Source organism: Mustela putorius, unplaced genomic scaffold, assembly GCF_011764305.1.
Source record: "Mustela putorius furo isolate JIRA1106 unplaced genomic scaffold, ASM1176430v1.1 tig00000129_pilon_pilon_pilon, whole genome shotgun sequence".
Taxonomy (NCBI): domain Eukaryota; kingdom Metazoa; phylum Chordata; class Mammalia; order Carnivora; family Mustelidae; genus Mustela; species Mustela putorius.
The window spans coordinates 43,977,618-43,985,040 of record NW_025421290.1 but is presented as its reverse complement, the minus strand read 5'-3'; the positions used below and the strand labels follow the sequence as shown (position 1 = coordinate 43,985,040).

Sequence of the window (7,423 nt, the reverse complement as noted above, 5' to 3'; positions counted from 1 at the left end):
TGGCCTGAGACCCAGAGCACAGAGCAGAGGGCAGCGACAGGATCTACGAGCAAGCAGCCCCCGCTGAGTCCAGCAAAGGGCAGAAATGCACCTGCTCAGTTCGTTGCTCTATGCCCAGCACCCGTTAGAGAGCACAGACATTGGTGTAACAGTAGGCCTTGATGGTCACAAAATTCATTGCTCTGTGAAAGGACAGACGGTGCCATGGAGAGTTTTCAAAGCCGGCCTCCGCGGATTCCCTCCTTTCAGAAGGTGCAGCTTCTGCCGGGGTCCCCTGGAACGCTAGCTCTGGGGGTGCTTCTTCTGGCATCCAGCCCTCGCGCTGGCAACGCCCACACCACGTGGCCACATGACAGCACTCAGGCGCCAGCCCCAGCATCACCTGCCAGTCAGGTGAGCGACTCATCAGGGATGTCCGGCTCAGTCAGGCCGATGTCTGACGACCCGAGAGACCCCGAACAAGGACCGTGGGGCAACGCACAGAAGTCAGAGGGGAGATAGTCCATTGTTGTTTCAAGCCATTAAGTCTGGGGATGGTTTATTACACGGCAATCACTGGAATTCAGAGAATGGGGTTTACCAGCTGCGAAGGGTTCATAAGCTTTGGGTATAAGTGATCATTGTTCATCCATTCATTCAATCAACAAATGTTCACGGAGGACCAAGGGCACACTGTGCCGACCAGGAACTTCATCCGCACGGGGTCCCTCCTGAGCCGAACAAACATTTGCCCGCACAGCCATGGGCAGGGAGGCAGGGAGGGGGAGGACACAGCCATGCCCTCCCGGAGCTCCCTGCTGGGGGAGGCAGAGATGGGAACTGGTTATTACATAGACGGAGCGCAAGTTTAAGCCGGTCAGCTTGAACTTTGTAGGTTCTGACATGCTGTGTGACCCTGTGGCACTTGCTTGTATCTCTGAGCTTCATGTTCTCCTCTACAAGGCAGGAAGAGTCATCTCTCTCTGTCCGCACCACAAGCAAGGCCATTCTGAGAATTAGAGAGAAAGCAGAAGTGACACTTCCTTGTAAATGACAAAGGATAATGCAAGCATTAGGGATTATGAGGCTCAGTGGTTGTCGGAATGAACCTTGATTTCCTTGTGTTATTTATTAAATCATTAGGGATTGGGTTGCTGCACACCCCCAGGAGGCACCATTTACCATGTGCTCTGGGACAACAGCGCCCCCTGGAGTTGTTCATCATGATGGCCTTGTGGGGTCATCTCAGAGCCTGACTCCCTATGGTGCACACTCCAGTGGTTAGCAGCTGCCTCTGCTCCCTCCACTGTGACTTCCTAAGGCTCTCGGGACCTTGACCTTGGAGAGCCTGTGGATACACCTGGGGGACCAGTACTCAGCTCTGGCCTCTTGATTTATGTAGGACAGCCTAGGCTTGACTTGGAGCAGCACTTGTAGGAGGAAGGGGGAGGAGACACTGAAGGTCTGGCGGGATTCCCTTGCAGGAGACATGGGGGGAAATATGGGAGGTTTGTTCCATAATGCTCATTTACATTTTATTTGCCTGTATCCCCTTCTTCCTTCCACCTCTTCAAGCAAGTAGCAGTTTCTAAGCCAAGGCAGAAACGCTGCTTGGCCTGCAAGATTTCTTGGCTTTTATTTTCCAAAAAGTGACCCCAGAGACAGTGCCTGAGGAGGGGAAGCAGGGGTGACATGGGGGCTTCCCCAAGCTGGAAGGTGCCTCCCTGGGCTGTGGGTCCTATGGGATCAGAGGCAGATGTCTGGCGATGCCTAGGAAGGCCTTCGGAGCCTAGAGAGGAAAGGCTCCCTGGGCCACCTGGGCACCTAGTCTGGGTACGGGCATGGTGTGTGGCTGGGAAAAAGACAGAAGGCACAAAACACAAAGGGACCATGGAAGCGGGACAACAGGCCTCTCTCTGTCACCTGCAGGAATGCACTGCTTCCCTCCCCCCAGGACTTGACAGTCTTGAACACTCAGACTTTGTAATTTCTCCCGGAATGAGCAGGAATGGATGAGGTGAATAAACAAGGAATGGGCAAGATTTCTGTTCGAGAAAAAGAAAAGAAAACTTTTGGGTCCTACCAGGGGACCCCAAAGAAGACATTTTCACTTTGTCACATGCAAAGTCACCCTAAGCCTTGGATAGGAAGACCTGATACTCCAATCCTAAAGTCGGGATTTTGTTTTCCAAGTTAAACTATGAATTTGATGCATTCCCAATAAAACAACAACAACAACAACAACAACAAAACAAAGATCCCCCCCCCACAACTAGATAAGCCAAATCAAAGGTTTACATGGAAAAATAAAGAGGCAACAAATCCGAGGAAATTCTCAAGAAGAGTCATGAGAGGCAAGGACTTGTTTCTATCTTAAGTTAGAGCACATCGTACACATATATAAAATGTAAGTACCTAAAATATATAAAAATAAAACCTATAGATTACATGGCATCTGTATGGGGCAAGTTCAGGAGCAATCATGCATCTGCCAAAGAGTGGGCGGCACATTCTGCTCAAACCTCAGGCTTGTTTTTCTTCATCTAAAGTCACACTCGCTCCAGCACGAGACAAAGAAGTCGACCAGCAAGCTGGCTAACGTCCCACTACTCCTGCCTCCCTCACGGGACTGTCCCCCACAAATACGATCTGTCCAAAGATAAATTCATCGAATCAACTGCCCCCATATCACTGTTAAGAATGTCGGGGTCCGTTTGGGTGGGGAACACTGGACGAGAGACACATAAGCCAAGCCCACAGGGCGTCCCGTGGTAGACTCCTCACTTTTTCTAACCCGATGACCACGTCAACTTTCTGGATAAGAAAAGTGCTTTGCTCCACATACGCACACAGGGAAGGAGGCTGAGGGGGACGCCGTTGTCTGGGGACCCCAAGGCCCGCCCGCTGGCAAGTCTGCTCAGCTCGGAGCTCCAGGCTGAAGCGGGCCTGTGAACCCCAGGGACCCTGAGAGGGTCCAGTGCAGCCGAGGCTTCACGGAGCTGGGTTGAGGCTGCCTGGCAGAATCCCAAATGTGGTCTTCGCTGCGCCTGAGTCCCTGGGGGAAATGGAGGCCAAACTCAGCCGAAGCATCTCTCCTCAGGGAGCCTGAGAAACTTTGCCCTCTTTTCTTGATGATGTCCCAGGACCTTAGTTTAAGACTAAGTAAACCGTGTTACGAAACTCTGGAGGACATAGAGTTTGGCAGCTGTTGCTGTGTCCCGCCTCCTGGGATTCCAGAGCCCCACGGCAGTGCACTAAGGTCAGACTTTTCCCCTAGACTTGATTTTGGGCTTTTGTGGGCGGGTGCCAAGGACCGGGGCCTTATCTTCATCGAGGGGTTTCTGAAAGTCCAGGAAGCAGCCTGGCAGAGTGGACTGAGCCTTGGGCTGGCTGGGAAGCTGGAGACCATGGAGTTCTGCAGGCCCGGGGGCCCATCACCTCCTCGGTCTGGCCACCTGCGAAATATAGGGTTGAATGATCACCTCGTTGGGATAATCTGTTCAAAAATTCAACTACGCTTTTCCCTGCTCCCTCTGCCTCCCTGCTAACCCTGCCCCATTCGTACCCCAGGGAAGGGAGACGGGGAGACACTCAGGCAGAGAAGGAAGTCTGCTGGGCTTCTGAATTTCAAAAAAAGCTGGGTGTTGTCGTTGTCCTCTAAAGGGACACGAGAGTTGTATCCGGCTGCATCTTGCCTCTCTCAGCCCCTGGGATTGAATGCTACACAATGCCAACGGAGATCCTGCTGGACACAGCTCCCCGCTGCGACCTTGGGCATCTACCGAAGATCTTTATGGCTCAGTATCCTGAATTCTAGAACGAGGCATGTGCACCCAGAGGACTGCCGATGGGCACCAGCTATCACCACCCTCATTAGCAGTGCTGTGACACGTAAATCAATGGTTTTTAACCTTTTTTTTTTCTCCTAGAAGAATCTTTTCTTTAAACAGAATTGAGTTATATGGTGAAATAAAGCAGAGCTACTTGGATACAAGTGGAGATCAGAGGCCCTGCCTTAGGTATTCAGAATAATTCCCCTTCCTGTCCGTCCCCTACCCCAGTCCCTAAGGGGGCTCAGAGGACAACTGTTTAATAAGCTCTTCAGCTGGGGCACCTGGGTGGCTCAGTGGGTGAAGCATCTGACTTGGCTCAGGTCCTGATCCCAGGGTCCCAGCATCGACCCACGCATCAGGCTCCCTGCTGCTCCGAGCGTCCACTTCTCCCTCTGCCTCTCCTGCTGCTCATGCTCTCTCTCTCTCAAATAAATAAATAAAATTTTTAAAAAATAAAATAAAAAATATCTCGGATATAAATCAAAAAATGTTAGCAGGCTCTTAATAAATTCCTCTTATAGAATAATAAATAAATAAATAAATTTCTCTTATAGCCCTGCCTCATTCATTCTGTATGGATTAGACTATGGCAATGGCCCAGGGGGTACCACTGTGGGCTGCTGGTGGGTTTCCAGCGGAGACTGAACACAGGAAGTTGAGTAGTAGACGCCCTAGGGACCACACCGGTGAGGCAGGCAAGGGCAAGTTGGATGGGGGGCGGGAATAGTTATGTAGACCCAGGAGAGGCCGTGGCCCTCCTCAGAGGGAATTCTGCAGCTGGGATGAGCCATCAAGGGCTGTCCCAAGTAGGGTGAGGGCTGAGTCTTTATCCCCCCAGGTTGTTTAGTCACTGGATGCAGAATGTTCTAGAAGGTGGGGAGAGTGGGGCAAGGGAGTTCTCTTAGGTGAAGCAATCTCTGATCAGGGTGGACAGCTGAGGGTTCCTGGGCCTCCTGGCCCTGCCTTCCTGAAGGGGCTCTGGGCAGCTCACCCGGGCAGCCTGGTTAAGCCCTGGTGATGGAGAGAAGGATCACATAGACCCCATTCTTACTCTCATGGAGCTTATGGTCCCGACGGGATCATGGACCCTCAACAGCAAGCAAATTCATTCATCTATTACTGTCAGGGTGATGAGGGCTGGAAGGACAAGAGGAAGGTGTGAGAGAGACTATCAAGGAAGGCCTCTGAGAGGAGGTGGCATTTAAGCTATGACCTGAGACAGCTCTATTCCAACGCCCTAAAATACTTGGGACAGCCCCCATGCAGAAGGAGGCCAGGCCTGGGGGAGCAAGGGAACACAGGACCAAGAACGTGGCGGGATGTGGGACAGGAGGAGGCTTCTACAAGCAGCAGAGCAGGCAAAGTAGGCGCCATGCCCAGGGCCTAGCACACATTGAGAAGTCCATGAAAATGTTTTAATTGAAATTTTAAAAATCAAAAACAAAAATACAAATTCAAAGAAAAATACAAATATCATGCTGCACATATAATAATGAATCTGATTTGGGTTATCTTTACACCAATACCATTGTAAAAAAATAATTGTAATAATTATTTTGAAATAATTATTTTCAAAGTAATTTTAATAGTTTTTAAGAGATGAAAGGATCACATGAGTCGTGAGGCGGCTCATAGTAGGAAGCCAGTGGTGGGCACTGAGCAGGGTGGTGAATGATACCTCACCTGTGAGAGAAGCTGGTGGTGTCCTGCCTGGTATCACTTCAGCCCCCTTGGCCTAAGTGCGGATCCTGCTCCTGTGAGTCTTCCCACACAAGTGCTGTCTGCCTCTCAGTTTCCTGCCAAAGAAGTTTCTAGAAAGCTGAGGGAGTTTGCTCGATCTGCAAGCAGAGGTGGCTTCAAAACACAGAAGGTTAACACCCTGAAGGACCCTCACCCAAGGGGGATGAAGTCACTGGGCACATGTTCCTTCTGGGGGACAAGTCTGGTACATTCCACAAGTTCCTCAGCAGCACTGAGTCTGACTTGCCCGCAGCACTGAGTCTGACTTGCCCACAGCACTTACCAGAGCCATGCAGCACCTCTTAGGCTCTCCTTCCTTCTTCACTTGCCCTCACTCCTGCCTTCTGATACCATCTTCTAGATCATTCACCAGCTCCTGGGTCCCAAGAGCTCTTTTTCAGGCGTCAGATTTGGGGGTCCTCGAACCGAGACACTCCTTTATGGTTGGACGGGGCTAGAGAAGAGGGCAAGGTATGGTGTCTCTTCAGAGCTTTTTGAGCCAGATGGGGCCATTAACTTTCCAACGTTTACAGGGGAGGTAAACAGGAACTCCACTGAGGGGAAAAGGGACCCTGAGTGAGGAGGACAGCGCTTCAAACCAGAAGGTGCCCACACCAGGCCCTGTTCCCTCAGCCTATCCCTATCCCTGAGCTTTTGAGAAGAGCTCTCCCTCCCCTGGGGTGGGAAGGGGTGGTGGGGTTGGGGGGGGAGCCTCAGGGCACCCCAACCCCTGCTCAGGGGAAGGGCTGTAGTGGGCTGAGCGGAAATCCCGGCCCGGACATTCTTCCCCTTCCAACAGCCTGACGCTTCTCCAGGGAGTCTGCTGTGGGGCCCACAGAGCTGTGGAAACATTCCTGTCTGTAAACCCCGTAAACACTTGGTTTCCCTGCTGCCCTCTGCCAGGTGGCTCAGGCCCTTCCAGACCTCGCACCTCCAGGATGCATTTTTTCTGGGTTTTTGGTTTTTTGGTTTTTTTTTTTTCAGGAAAACAAATGAATGGATGCAGAGCTGAGCCCTGCCTGTTCCCCTGGGAGAGGGTCTGGCCAGATGGTCCCAGATGCTCTTCAGGCTGCAGGGGTGGGGGGAGTGGGGGGAGTGTAGGGGAAGAAACTTCTACTCGCCATGTGACTAGAAACTTCTAGTCACCACGTGGTAGCTCTGAATTTTCTCAGGTTCAACATACCGTTAACTGGAAGACACAACACTGCTTTAATAACAGCATCACAGAGAAATAACAGTGCCCTCGTTCCTTGTGTCCATTGACTGAAGAGGCACCCAAATTTCTATGAGAAGCACAGGTCTCAAATTTGAGGGAATATTGCCCCCATTTTACAAATGAGAAAATGGAGGATCATAAACGTTAGTACTCACCCCAAGTCACACAGCCAGGAAGTGACAGAACCATTTGGACCCCAGTTGGCTAACCCTGAGGTCTGTTACCCCTTCACCTCCCCGGCAACAGGCTGATGGAAAAGGGACGAGGGGTTGATGGAGAAGCATAACAAACCTTGATGTATGGGAGGGTACCCTGGAGATGCAGACAGGTGGAGAAGGGTTCACGATATGACTGAGGGACAGGGCTTTGGACAGGGTGCTGTGCTGGGCAGGAGGGCAAAGTCCACAGGGTGGGAGGAAGGGAGGCATCAGAGGGCAGAGTGTTCTAGAAGGAGAACAGAATGGAAGTAGGAATAGAATAGGACAGATGTCACACGGGGCTCCTCAAAATACCATCCCCAGGAGAGCGCCAGTTAGTTCTCCCACCCAGGTCCCATCCCGCTGACTCACTGTGTTGTCTAGAATGTGACCTGCCTCCTCTCTGGGCCCGGCCTAGATGAGCTACAGGAGCCTTAACCTTTGTGCTGGGTCCTCAA

The 7,423-nt window shown here is 51.5% G+C and overlaps 1 long non-coding RNA gene across 1 annotated transcript; it reads right to left on the bottom strand.

The window, feature by feature from the left end:
• Positions 1 to 5,485: 5,485 nt before the first annotated feature.
• LOC101671332 lies at positions 5,486 to 7,192 on the bottom strand. The gene is made up of 3 exons (XR_199631.2): positions 7,060 to 7,192; positions 5,836 to 6,006; positions 5,486 to 5,608 (listed from the first exon to the last, which is right to left on the bottom strand). It is a non-coding gene; the product is annotated as an uncharacterized LOC101671332 (long non-coding RNA).
• Positions 7,193 to 7,423: the final 231 nt, after the last annotated feature.